This window comes from Sorex araneus, chromosome 6 (genome assembly GCF_027595985.1).
Source record: "Sorex araneus isolate mSorAra2 chromosome 6, mSorAra2.pri, whole genome shotgun sequence".
Taxonomy (NCBI): Eukaryota; Metazoa; Chordata; class Mammalia; order Eulipotyphla; family Soricidae; genus Sorex; species Sorex araneus.
Window position 1 is genome coordinate 147,879,771 of NC_073307.1, and position 14,923 is coordinate 147,894,693.

The following is a 14,923-nucleotide window of genomic DNA, read 5'->3' on the forward strand; positions in this document are numbered from 1 at the left end:
CCCAAAAAAGCAAAATGCAAAAAAAAAAAAAAAAAAGTACTAGTGTACTAGTGGGTATGAAGTCTCTTTTAGGGGAGATGAAAATGTTCCAGGATTAGTGGTGATGGTTGTACAAACTTTGTACAACCATTTTATTTTATTAAAAAAAAAAAAAAAAAAAAACATAGAGGGGTTGGAGCAATAGCACAGCGGGTAGGGCGTTTGCCTTGCACACGGCCAACCCAGGTTGATTCCCAGCATCCCATTTGGTTCTCTGAGCCAAGAGTAATTTCTGAGTACAGAGCCAGAGCATATGGTTCTCTGAGCACCGCCAAGAGTAATTCCTGAGTACAGAGCCAGGAGTAACCCCTGAGCATTGCCAGGTGTGTCCCAAAATGCAAAAAACAAACAGACAAACAAACAACAACAACAACAACAAAACATAGAATTGAATGCCTCAAAGGGATATATACTACGATATGTAAATTATAATTAAAAAGTCCACTGAAAGCAGAATGAACAAACAAAGCTATGGGAAATTCACGGAATAAATATTATACTGAAAATGCAGGTAAGGAAAGGATAGAAAATGGCAGGGAACACAATCCTAATTACAATCAAAGAGGACTGAAAAATCCATTTCTTAATCTAATGGTAAGAACATAAAGGGAGGCTGGAGAGACAGTATAAGAGATAGGGTATTTGCCTTGTATTTAGATGACCCAGATTCAATTCTCTACACTCTATATGATGCCTCAAACCCCAGCAGGTGTGGTCCAAAACAAAAACAGAACAAAAAACCAACTGGCTACTTAAAAAGTATATATATATATATATATATATATATATATATATATATATATATATGTATGTATAAAACTCCACCATCAACTAGATTATAAATCTACTATAATCTTCAAGCAGAAATGTAAAGCAATCTTCGTTTTTAATCTGAGAGGAGAAAGAAATTTACACCCTCAAATCCCTGATCTGCCATGGACTGAGACCTCAATCATCTAATATTAAGGAGGCTTTAGCATCCCCATATATGAAATGAGAGGTTTATATTAAACACTTCTCCCATCCTTAAAATTTAAGGAAACTGTTCTATAACTAATTATATCTAATAAACAGCATACTTGCAATCCCAAGTTTTTTAGTATTAAGATCTGCAGTTAATATTAAATGTTTTGGAAGTGCATCTACTTTAGTGACAAAAGTGGCACAGCCACATTCTTATTGGTTCTGGATGAAATTATCACAAAAGAATGGTAGTTGCTTTATGTAGTTAGGGAGGAAAATGTAGTAATTACTGAAAAACCAGTTAGCACAAAAATTAACTCTACCTCACCTGACAGTGCTCAGGGGAACCATATGAGATGCCTGGGACGGAACCTGGGTCAGCTGCGTGCAAGGCAAATGCCCTATCCGCTGAACTATCATTTTACTTTTAAAGACATTAATCCGCCATTCTTAGTTATTCAAAAAGATGACACTACACTAAAATAATACTAAAATAATACTACTTTATTCAAAAAGTAGTTATTCAGGGAACAGAATTACCTCATGAGACTGGAGCACACAATTTGCATATAGGTTTGAGTCTGATCCCTAAAAATTGCTAAGTACTCTAAGCACCAAGCCAGAAATAGACGAAAACTAAAACCCAACAAAAATGTTAGGGTAGGGTAGGGAGATAAAGGCCTCTCAAAATGCAAAGTTTTAATGATCAGTTTCTTATACCTGACAAGGGAAAATATGTGGTAAGAGGTAAAAACACTGATTAAGAAGTCAGAAATAAGAACTGATTTCCCTTTTCTATAATATAAGCCAAGAATGAGAACTTCCAAGATATCTACTCATATTTAGCACAATTTGTGGTATCAAGAACAAGTGTAGTATCACCTTCAAAGCAGAGCTTCCTAAGGCCTGTACTCAGGACACTCCACATCTATCAACTATTACTGGAAAAGGATTTAAAAGTGGTACATTAAAAGTCCAGGACCAGGGGCTGGAGTGATAGCACAGCGGGTAGGGCGTTTGCCTTGCACGCGGCTGACCCGGGTTCAAATCCCAGCATCCCATATGGTCCCCTGAGCGCCGCCAGGGGTGATTCCTGAGTGCATGAGCCAGGAGTGACCCCTGTGCATTGCTGGGTGTGACCCAAAAAGCAAAAAAAAAAAAAAAAAAAAAGTCCAGGACCAGGGGCCGGAGCGATAGCACAGTGGGTAGGGCGTTTGCCTTGCACACGGCTGACCTGGGTTCGATCCCCGGCATCCCATATGGTCCCCCAAGCACCGCCAGGAGTCATTCCTGAGTACAAAGCCAGGAGTAACCCCTGAGCATCGCTGGGTGTGACCCAAAAAGAAAAAAAAAAAAAAAAGTCCAGGACCAGATGGCTTCAGTGAGAAACTCTACCACACACCTAAATAATTAACACCAATTCTCCTGAAATTCTTCCCAAAAAGAAAAAAAAGGGAATATTTCCAATTTATATGAGGCCAATGTTGTCCTGATAACAAGGCCAAAGACACGACAAGATGAATACTGCTGATAAATATTGATGCAAAAATCCTCAACAAAACATTGGCAAATGACATTTATTAATTTGGTGATACACCACAACCATGTGGAATTTATTCCGTGGAATGTGAGGGTGGTTCAACTATACCAAAATCAGCATAGCACACCATAATATTGTCTCTCATTAATAGAAAGGTCAAAAGCCACATCATCTCAACTGATGCAGAAAAAGCATTTGGCAAGTTTAAATACCCTCCATTGATGAAAACACTGAACAGGGGCCAGAGAGTTCAATCAAGGCACCACATATGGTCCCCGATCCTGGTCAGGAGTGATCCTTGAGCACAGGAGGATAGATACAGATAGTTAAAAAACCAACCAACCAAAAAGACTACTGAATAAAAGATACTGAAAGTTACTTGTAATAAAAGTCACTTAAGAAAAGCCCACAAGGGGCTGGAGTGATAGCACAGCGGGTAGGGCATTTGCCTTGCAAGCGGCCGACCCGGGTTTAAATCCCAGCATCCCATATGGTCTCCTGAGCACTGCCAGGGGTGATTCCTGAGTGCATGAGCCAGGAGTGACCCCTGTGCATTGCTACGTGTGACCCAAAAAGAAAAAAAAAAAAAAGCCCACAAGTGGAGAAAAGCCACTGGTGCTGCTGCACAGAACCTCGTATGCTTGGTTTCCAGGCCCAGATCACTGGAGCTATCTCAGGACTGTGCAGGCTGAGTCCCTGCCCTGTTGGAGGGCTCAGCACTCCACCCACTCACACTGGCTCCCTCACTGGCATTTCAACAGTCTGGCCTCATGACCAATCTTGGAGAGAATCTGCCAAGCTTCAAACCTTGTAGGCCCAAAAAGCCATGGTACTGAATAATCCTAGTGACACAGCAGTGCGAGTGTGTAGGATAACACTGGGTTTGTCCTTTTAGCCTTGCCACACGGAACTTAGTTTACCTTAAAGCAATGTCCTTTCTGTATGGACACAGGAAGACAGTTAATATTATGCTTTGTAACTTTGGAGCTGATTGACTCCAATCAGTTACTCCTGGGCATCTGCTATCTCGACTCAGTTGCCCTTAGTTCCTAGCACCCCAAAAGCAGGGTCCCGATGAGAGACAGCATGGACCCAGGGCAAGCTGTGAGCTACCCTGGCACTGAAATGGGCTAGGCCAAAGCGCCACAATACTCAACTATAAATTGAGAGCATGCTCATAGACAAATGCTGTCATGATCCAAAAGTAACGGCAAGACTAGGACCCTGCTGGGGTTAGAAAGACTAACCTGGCCTGAGGACTGTGGTCTGGAATATGTAGTGAGATATCCTCAGAAAGAACCAAACTTTAAGTTTGATATATCTCTTACTGTGCTCATACAGAATGACATTGCAGAAATATTAGAAGTAAATTTACTATAACTATTTAAGTGGATTACTGGCTGAAGAAAGAAGAAAATAACACACCCGGGATGGGATCCCGCCCTCGAACGGATTACTATGAGTAGTAATCTGGAGTAATCTCTTTAGATGAGATTTTGTTAATCTCCTGGAGGAGTGGTCTTATCCCTCTTTGTTGATTTGTTAATGTTCAACCCACCTTTGTGTCACCACCCTATGTGATTGCTATATAAACTAAGACTGAAAGAGAAGTGGAGAGGGGGAAGGCAGCAGAGAAGACACAGAAGCAGCAGAGAAGACACAGAAGAGAAAAGACACAGAAGCAGAGCACAAATGGAGAGAGAAGACACAGAAGTAGAGAGAAGACACAGAAGTGGAGCACAGAGTGAAAGAGAATCAGGGAGTCATCGGAGCCAGCAGCAGGGAAAAGAAAGAGCACAAACTGAGGAAGAATCAGAGTCAGAGTCAGAAGCAAAAGTGAGTGAGACTGAAGCAGAAGGACTCCAGAGAGAGATTGGAAGAGACCATAGGAGAGACTACAGAGACGGAGACAGAGATAGACAGACAGAAGAGAGCACAGCGGCACACAAAGAAACAGAGCACAAGGAGGAGCCATCCCAATCCAGTCCATATACATCGGCTCAAGAGCACCGAACACGAGTGGCAAGAGTGTCTTACAGCCCAGCAGGAAGAAGCCCACTAAGCTCAATTAGAGAAAATAGCACAGAAGGCTCAACTAACAACTAACCAATAGCACTTAAGAGCTTAGCAAATCCTCTCACAATAACCTTAGTAACACTATTATGAGATATGTGCTATAGCAGGTAATATAAATTATACAAAAATTATTTTCTGCCTGTTAAAGGGATAGACTGGGCATGGGGGCAGGAGGGAAGGGGTCGGAAACTTGGGACATTAGTGGTGAGATTGGTGTTGGAATACTGAATACCTGAGATGGCTGTATTATGAACAATTCTGTAAATCATGGTATTTAAATAAAGTTTCAAACAGGATAAAAAGAGAACAGAAAAGTCCACAGTCAAGAGCATGCTCAATGATAAAATCTTTTCCTCTAAGATCAGGAGCAAGGCAGGAAGCTAACCATTACTAGTCATGATAGTTAATCCTCTTCACTAAAGTACTGTAAGTCTCAGCCAGAGCAATTAGGCAAGAAAAAGGGGGAAAAGGGGAACCTAAATTAGAACAGAAGAGTAAAATTATCTCTGGTCACAGATAATGACCTTGTGTGTAGAAATCCTAGTTATTCCACAAAAGAAAATCATTAAAATTAATTCAGCAGAACTGCAGGCTAAAAAACCATAAAAACCTCAGCTGCACTTCTACAAACCAATAATCAATAATCTGAGGAGGTTAAGATAGCAATTAAATTAACAATAGCATTAAAAAGAACAAATTACATTAAAAAAATCTAACCAGGATGAAAGAGTTGACACTGAAAATTATAAACTTGAAAGAAATTAAAGACACACTAATAATAAAATAGCCTATATCTATGGTGTGCAAGACCAAGTATTAAGATATGTGTACTACTCTAAATGATCTACAAAGTCAGTAATATCCCTATCAAAATCCCAACAGCACTTTGTGCAGAAATAGAAACATTTATTCTAAAGTTTATACAGAATACCCAAGAGCCCTGCACAACCAAAATGATTTTGAAAATAAACAAAGCTGGAAGAGTCACACTTACTGATTTCAAAATGCATTACAAAGTTAGAGTAATCAAAACAGTGTGATACTAGAATAAAGATAAATAGACTATCTTTTAAGAAAAAATTCAAAAATAAATTCTCACATACACAGACTAATTATCCTTCACAGTGGGGTGGGAGGGGGGGAGGGAGACAAGATCACTTAATGCGGAAAAGACAGTTTCTTCAACAAATGGTGCTAGGTCAACTGGATATCCACATGCAAAAGAATGCAGATATACCATGTACCATGTACAAAAATTAACTCAAAATGCATTCAAGAGCTGGAGCAATAGTACAGTGGATAGGGTGTTTGCCTTGCATGCCGCCAATCTGGGTTCAATTCCCAGCATCCCATACAGTACTCCAAGCACTGGCAGGAGTAATTCCTGAGTGCAGAGCCAGGAGTAACCCCTGAGCATCTCTGGGTGTGACCCAAAAAGAAAAAAAAATGCACTGAAGATCAGAATGTAAGATCTAAAATTATAAAACCCCTAGAAGAAAGTACAGGGGAATTAGCATCACAAGATTGTATCTGCCCATTATTTCTTGGATATAACACCAAAAGCACAGGTCACAAAGCAAAAAGGGCATAAGGGAAGACATAAAACTTTAAAACATCTGTACATCACAGAACACAGAGTAAAAAGGCCAACTGAAAGAATGGCGAAAAAATACTTGCAAACTATATAATTGATAAAGAGTTAATAAGCAAAAAATATGTAGAAATCATTTAATAAAACCCCAAATAAACTAATTTTTTAAATGGGTGAAAGGACTGGTAAGGTGGCTCAGTGGCAGAGTACCCTGAAGGCAAAAAGTGCTGGGGGGGGTTCATATGGGGTGCCCAATAGAAAACCTTGTTAGATCTTGTGCAAGACAAATGGCCTACAAGCTGTACTATCTCTCTGGTCCCAAAACATATTTTTAAAAATTATGGTTACCTTCTAAGAAATGTGTCTTAAGGATGAGCCAAAGAACTTAACACTTTAATAGCTACTCATGTGACCCATACACGTAGCACACACTCTACGATCGAGCTACCCACACCCCAATTTTTTTTCACTTTCTAAAATTTAGTAGCCAAAGTCTCACTTCCTTTTTTTGGGCCAGTACAACAGGCTTTCCTTTTCTGTATTTCCTAGACATTCTTTTTATTTATTTATTTATTTATTTATTATTAATTTAGTGAATCACCTTGAGGGTACAGTTACAGATTTACACATTTTGTGTCTCCATTGTAATACTTGTTGTTACTGTTTTTAGCATATTGAATACGCCATGAGTAGCTTGCCAGGCTCTGCTATGCGGGCAGGATACTCTCGGTAGCTTGCCAGGCTCTCCGAGAGGGACGGAGGAATTAAACCCGGGTCAGCTGTGTGCAAGGCAAATGCCCTATCCGCTGTGCTATTGCTCTTGTCCGTGAGAAGGGGTAACAAAAACAACTGCAGGCACACTTGTGAAAGCTTGAAAGTAAGAGTAAAGAATGAAATTAGCTCATGCAGTTAGAACACAGTTAAGGGGGGAGGGTGATGGCTGGAAAGGTGAGATCATACAAACTCAGTGACTTTATACAAGGTGCAATGCAATTAAGATTGGCTGGCAAACACCAGGCACCCGGTAAACAGTAGTTATCGTGATTGTGCTGTTATTATAAGCATCATCAGAATCACTCAGGTATTTTTAGATTGAAATCTGACTTACAACCCAAATTTCAGTCTTCTGATATAAGAACAGTACTATTGGGGCTGGAGATACAGTACAGCCAGAAGGGCACTTGCCTTGCTTGCAGCTGACCTAGGTTCAATCTTCAGATATCATTACCCTGAGGACCACCAGGAGTAACCAACCCGTAAGCATCACTGTGTGTGGCCCGGAGCTAACTCCTGACTCTGCACTCAGAGATCACTCCTGGTAGGGCTCAGGGGACCATATGGGGAGTTGGGGATCAAATCCAGGTCAGCCTTATACAATGCAAGTGCTCAATTGCTGAACTATCTCTTCAGCCCCAAAAAAGCTCTTTGTTTCAGCCAGTGAGAACTTGTCTTACTCGGTCCTAAGTAAAGACCAACAATGGACCTAACGGTAGTGTTTCTTCTTTTTTGTTGTTGTTTTGTTTTGAATTGAAATTTATGTATACATGAAAGTGTGCACATCAATGTTCATAGCCTTCACATTTGTTTATAGTTGTAAAGTGACAATTATATAGAAGAGACCAAGATATATCCCTCAATTGTATGAATCCAATTACATGACATTCTGGAAGAGGAAAAACTGTGCTGATCGTAAAAAACATCAGTAGTTGCTAGGGGATGGCGAAGGAGGAAATATAGGAGCATTTCAGAGCAGAGAAACTAATCTCAATGATATCGTAATGGTGTATTAATTACATTATGCACTGCCCAAAACCTATGTATTATCATAATCACTTTACAACATAAAGAGTACTACCAAGCAATGGCAAAAGTAGAAGAGGAGGACTAAAAGTGATGTACCTGGGAGGTCTTAGTTGTGAGAGTGTAGTAACTTTGTACATCAAAATCATAAATACTAAACTATTATAATCATTTATCTAAATTATAATAAAAATGAAAATCACTGGGGCCAGAGTAATAGCAGACCAAGTGGTAGGGCATTTGCCCTGCATGTGGCCAACTCAGGTTTGATCCCTGGCACCCCATATGGTCGGTCCCCTGAGCACTGCCAGGAGTGATCCCTGAAGGCAGAACCAGGGGTACAGCCTAAGTATTGCCAGATGCAGCCCCCAAAACAAAATAAGTTAAAAAATTACAATGACAGAGATAAAGGACAAGATGCTTGTGTTGCATGCAGACAACCCAGATTTCATTCCTGGCACCACAATCCCCTGAGCTGTGCTGATAGCAAACCCTAAGCACAGAGCTGAGAGTAGTCCCCAGTATCACCAGTGAGGCCTAATCTTCTCCCCCCAAAAAATAATAAAATAATTTTAAAAAGTCATTTATATAGGTTGAAGAAAACCCTAGAAAAGAATGCAGACCATGACAAGAGAATCGAGTTGCATTAGAAATAATGCGAAAGCATGTTATTGAAGTGGAGAGGAGAAAAGGTGCTATTCTAAGAAACTTCACGAATAAATGAATGGAAAAAACTAAAGACATGGGACCAAAGTGATAGTACAGTGGGGTAAGGCCTTGCATATGGCTGACCCGGGTTCGATCTCTGGCACAACATATGATCCCCTGAGCCCGTCGGAATGATCCCTGAGTTCCGAGCCAGGAGTAAGCCCTAAGCACAGCCAGATGTGGCCCAAATACCAAACTAAATAAAGATGAAAGGAACTGCACATAAGCATTATCTATATTCTAGCTGATTAAGCTATTTCCCATGGGAATACAAGTTAATAATTCTGATACTACTTTACATGAATACTGGAATTGAACAATTAAGTAAATGATTTCAGTAGTAGAAACCAGGTTTCTCACTGTTGAATTGGAAAGTTACAGATCAGCAAGGGAAGGTGCCTAGAATAATCTATCTGCAATGGATTCAAATTGGGAGACATCAGAAAGAACTTTTGTTTTACTTAATATAGTCACTGAGGGTCAGGGATGTACTCAGAGGCAGAGTATCTGTCTCACATGCATAAGTTTCTAGGTTTAATTCTGGCACCACAAAAAAAAAACACACCCATATATAATATCTTTATGATCCCTGAGGAGAGTCAGCAATAAGCCCTGAGCACTACAGGGGCTTAAGTCTAAAAACTAAAAGGTAAGTAATTTTACAATAGAGAAACTAACAAGCACTAATTTAGCTAAGTGATAATGTGTACCTTAATATGATGAAGACAGCATTTTATCACCATCTTTCACAAGAAAACCTTTAAACACAAGGTATCCGACAAATTCCAACAATGATATCTACAATATACTTTTGATCATTATACCTCTAAAATTTTTAGAGTTGAAAGTTTTTTTTATATTGGAAGGGGAAATTTGTCCCTGTTAACACAAATTTGAACCCTATCATCCCCCCCAATTTTCTTAGTTAAAAACTTCAAGGTTAGGGGCTGGAGCAATAGCACAGCGGGTAGGGCGTTTGCCTTGCACGCGGCCGACCCGGGTTCAATTCCCAGCATCCCATATGGTCCCCTGAGCACTGCCAGGAGTAATTCCTGAGTGCATGAGCCAGGAGTAATCCCTGTACATCGCCGGGTGGACCCAAAAAGCAAAAAAAAAAAAACCTTCAAGGTTAGTGTGTTTCCTTCCGGTTGGAGAAATAGTATCATGTATCATGAATAGACAATTACCTTAAATATGGTAAACTCAAGTTTATCCCTGACAACACATATGGTCCTCTGAGCACTGCCAAGAGTGACCCCTGAACACCACCAGGTATGACCCCCAAACCAGATCAATTTGTATGTTAAAATACTGTTCACATCTTTTGGGTTTTGGCCATACTTGCTTGTCTGTGCTTGAGGACTACTCCCAGAGGTGCTCATGGGACCATGTAGTGTGGACTGAACTCAGGGCTCCAATGTGAAAGCATGCACTCTAGCCCCATAGGTCATTTCCCCAGCCCTGTCAACATTCAAAGACACGCAGCCAACTGGTTACATACTTATGTTCAACACTTTATCACATAGAGAAGAAAACAAAAGTTTTGGCCAATTTTGTCCAACAATATTTTAGACTACTTTGTTTCAAGAATTATTTGAGGCTCTGAGATAACCTCACGGAGGAAAATCAACATTCATATTTCACTTCTGAGGAAATTAGACAATATACAAGTAAACAATAAGTGATTTGTCAGATAGCAATAAATATTCTTTAAGCAAACAGAAAAGGAAAGTGAGTTAGATGTGACCTACAAAACTACATTAATTAAGAGCTTAGAAAAGTCTCTTTAAGGAGATGACATTTGAGTTGAAACCTGATGGAGCTTGTAACACAAAGACAGGCTTGAGGTACTGGCTAGAGTAGAGTGGGAAGTTCCCAGCAGAGAACAAACACAAAGGCCAGAACAAATAAGCTAAATGTTTCTGAGATATATTAAGCAGACAGTGCAACTGCCCTAACAGAAATGAGCTAAATAATATTCTGAGATTTAAGAATCCCAAACCAAGAGCCAGAGAGATAGTACTGCACGTAAAGCAATTGCCTTGCAAGCAGCCCACTCAGATTCAATTCCTAGCATCCCATATGGTCCTGTGAGCCCTGCCAAGAGTAATTCCCAAACACATGCAGTGTGGCACCCCAAATAAAGGACCTCCCCAAATCTCAAATCTCTCTCCTACACTACTAGGAATCAATCAAGCATAATCACATTAAGATCTTAGTTTCTATCTTCTTGTTAGCCCATTCAAAGGGTCCATCTCCTACACTGTAAATATTGTTTTGAACTGTCCCATGTTTTCTCTTTAAAAACCACAACTATTATTCATATTTTATTATGTCTTTGATACGAAATATTTGGGGAAAAAAGATATTATAGGGCCAGGGAGACAATTGAAGCAGTAAGAGTGCGTGCCAAGCATTTTGCATAAGGTCCTAAGTTCATTTCCTGGAGCCAACCAACACCAAACCAAAAAAAAAAAATCAGTGAAACTACCAGAAAATGGTCCTGGGTTCTTCCTAACAGATTTATATTAATTCATATAGCTCAATCAAACATTAGAATAAGGGTCAGAGAGACAGCTCGGAGGCCTGGAGCTCATGCTTTGCAAACAGAAGGCCTGGGTTTGATCCTTAACATCACAGGGTTCTCCAAGTACCAAGTGAGGAATAGCCCCCCTACTAATGAAAATTTAAAAATAAGTAGCAAAATCTCTGGACACAGATTAACTTGGGCTCAAATTCAATCTCTATCAGTTGTATGATTTTTAGCAACTTTTTTTAAGAATGACTCTACAGGGGCTGGAGCGATAGTACAGCAGGTAGGGTGCTTGCCTTGCATGCAGCCAACCCGTGTTCGATTCTCAGCATCCCATATGGTCCCCTGAGCACCGCGAGGGGTAATTCCTGAGTGCAGAGTCAGGAGTAACCCCCTGTGCATCGCCGGGTGTGACCCAAAAAGCAAAAAAAAAGAAAAAAAAGAATGACTCTACATACTGTAAACAATTGTGTTTTCAATAAACATTAGTTAATGCTAACAAAACTATTTGGACTTTTATTTTGTTAAGGACCAGAGCTCTGTCTGAGTGATTACAAAAACAAGTTGCAAATTGTCAAACTCCCTTTGGTCAGAGGATCTTTTTCAGAGATTCAGCAGCCAGTTCCAGGATCTAGAACAATGTTTAACACACAGAGGCATCAATCCCAAACTGGTCAAATGAATGTGAAAGAGGCTCCATGAAGGCAAAGGATCCTAGGAGAACTTGGCTTTACTCTAATAGGAATAAAAGTTGTTCTTTCCCATCAAAATGTAACAATATTCCAAGTTATTGTTAAAGCTGATTACGGTTTTTATCTATTTTGGTTTTTTGGGGTCACATCCAGCAATGCTCAGGGGTTATTTCTGGCTCTGGGGGGTGTGGGAGAGACCATGGGGTGTCAGGGATAGACCCCAGATCAGCCACATGCAAGGCAAATGCCCTCCCTACCTGCTGTACCATTGCTCTGGCCTCTGTTTATGGTTTTTAATAGCCTCTTCCAAGCTTCAAGTGTTCATAACCTCAAGGTACACTTAAAAAGTCTCTTTAGGGGCTGGAGCGATAGCACAGCAGGTAAGGCGTTTGCCTTGCACGTGGCCGAACCAGGTTCGAAACCCAGCATCCCACATGGTCCCCGAGCACCACCAGGAGTAATTCCTGAGTGCATGAGCCAGGAGTAACCCCTGTGCATCGCCAGGTGTGACCCAAAAAGAAAAAAAAAAAAGTCTCTTTACTCAGGTAGTGGCAAGGAAAAGTATTCCAAGTCAATATGCTTTATGTCTTATTACTTTTTTTTGGGGGGGGGGAGAGGGTTTGGGGCCACATCCAGCAGTGCTCAGCGCTTACTCCTGGCTCTATGTTCTGTAATCACCCTAGAGTGCAAAACTTGAGCTCTACCTGCTATCTAATCTCGTGGGAAGTTACTACTTTTGCTTTTGTTTCTAGGTCACATGGGGTTACTCTTGGTCCTGCACTCAGGAACCACTCGTGGTGGGCTCAGGAAACCATAAGGGATGCCAGTGATAGAACCAGGGTCGCCTGCATGCAAGGCAAGCACCTAACCCACTTTACTACTCACTTCTATACTAATTTTAAAGTTTTTTTATTTACATTGTTCTTTCTCTGGGGGGGGGGGGCAGGTGCGGGGACACCCAGTGATGCTCAGTAGTTACTCCTGGCAGCACTAGGGGGGACCACATGGGATGCTGAGGATTGAAACCTGGGTCACCACATACAGGGCAAAGGCACTACTCGCTGTACTAACTCTCCAGTGCAACTACTTTTAAAGTTTTGATCACTTTGTATCAACCACTAAAGCCTTCTGTAACCCACAGTTCCTTTTCAGCAGCAGAGTTTCAACAGCAGTAAACCTAATTCAGACGGCTGTGCTGAAAAATCTTCCTCGGGAATTTACCAACAAGGTTTAATCCCCCACGAACAGAACTGATTTCGCTTTTCTCCAGATCACAAAATTTATCGTACAACTTATGGTTGAAGGAGAGAGCTGTCATTTGTCCAGTCACGCACGAAAAGCACACACCCTTTCCGACTTCTTGAAAGTTTCCCGAGACTGTTAGCTTAACTCACCGGCTCTTTAGGTCAAAGAAGGGATCTGAAGGGTGATGGCGAAAATGAGGCGTTCACCTCTCGAGGAGGGTAAAAAAAAAAAAAAAAAAAAGTGTTTTCCAATTACTGTAATTATGCACAAAAGCAGCCCGGCAGGATTTCTGGGCCAAGATTCTGTGCCTCGGCTCCCACGAGAATTAAATCAAGAGCCGTGCATAAATTAGGGGCAAGTTCTGCAGAGAACCCACTTCACCCTCTTACTGACGCTGCATAAAATAAAAAAAAAAAAAAATCGAATCATCGACACGCATATTTCTTTTCCCCTCAACTCGCCGTGGCTGCTCCGGCCACATCGCTTCTTTATCCTTTCTGCTCCAAGAAACGACCCGAGGAGCGGTGGATCTCGGCGCGGCAGGGACAGACCCGCGGTGGCGGCCGGGCTGCTCGGACGCGCAGCCAAGCGGGCGGCAAAAGGGCTGGAAAGGAGCCTCGGGCTGGCCGCGCCGCCCCGCCTTTCAGGTCCTCAGGCCTGCTCGGACCTATTGTGGTGCCCCCCCAAACCTCCGGGGCCGGAACGGTACGCTACTGACCCCTTTGGAGAGAGCGAGCCAGGCGCCAGGGCGGAGCTTGCCGAGCCGAAGCGAAGGGTTCGAAAAGATGCGCAATTCCAAAAAAAAAAAAAAAAAAAAAAGCGGGTGGCGGGACCTCAGGTGCGCGGACAGGCCCCGGCCCCGGCGTGCCGGACGGTCCCCTCCTCGGGGGCCACCCAGCCCTTGCCCCACCGCGCGCAGCGCTCTGACGGCCTCCACCTCACTCATTCACTCATTCATTCATTTCACCGTCACGTGAGGGGCAGGGTGGCAGGGCCGGCTCGCCGGGCACCCGCCGCGCCCCGGAACAACCCTCAGCCACCCAGCACGGCGCGGCCCCGCGCCCCGTCCTTCCCCCGTGACGGAGGCCGCCGCCCGCCGCGGCGCGCCCCGGGTTCCACGGATCCCAGCGCGGGTCTCAGCCGCCGCACACCAGCGCCCACGCCCCCCCACTCCCGCGGCGGCCCGGGCCTCCGCCCCGCTTCACCGCCTCAGACGCGCCGGGGTCTCGAGGCGAGGGAGGCGCGCGCCCGCGAGCGACCCCGCCCCGCCCGCCCGGGCTTCAGGACCCTTCGGCGCCGCGAGACGTCCGGATCCGCCGGGCCAGAACGGGTGCCTCGGACCCGCTACCCACTCACCTCCGCCGGGTCAGAACCGAGGGGCCTGCTCCAAGCCGTTTGAAACCGCTTGGGCCGCCGCACACCCCGCAGTGTCCTCGCTGCCTATTGGTCCCGGACGCACCGCCCCCTGTCCGCCGATTGGTCCGTTTGAAAGGCGAGTGGGCACGCGCCGGCCGCAGCCTTAAAGGGGCCGTGCGCAGCCATGTTTCCTCTCAGGAGCCGGCGTCCTGGGCTCTCTGGGCTTGAGCGTCTCTGGAGAGTAGGAGCGAAAAGGCGTGTGGAGAACCGTGCGTCCGCAGCCGTCGGCGTGTTTTTGCCTACGGGATGGCCAAGTGGCTGTCATCACCTGCCAAATTTGAAAAGCCATTTCGTTTCCCAAAAACGGCTGAGGGCGTGCG

The 14,923-nt window shown here is 43.3% G+C and overlaps 1 protein-coding gene across 7 annotated transcripts in view; it reads right to left on the reverse strand.

Moving 5' to 3' along the window:
- The window catches only part of CKAP5 (cytoskeleton associated protein 5), a 118,096-nt gene extending 103,464 nt beyond the window's left edge, over positions 1–14,632 (reverse strand). For 2 of the 7 annotated variants that reach the window (XM_055142282.1, XM_055142279.1), the window contains exon 1: positions 14,544–14,629. The gene's annotated coding sequence lies outside the window, so the exon portion shown is untranslated. Of the gene's footprint in view, positions 1–14,543 lie in introns of all 7 variants that reach the window. The other 5 variants (XM_055142283.1, XM_055142284.1, XM_055142281.1 and 2 more) reach the window with 5 other exon arrangements.
- Positions 14,633–14,923: the final 291 nt, after the last annotated feature.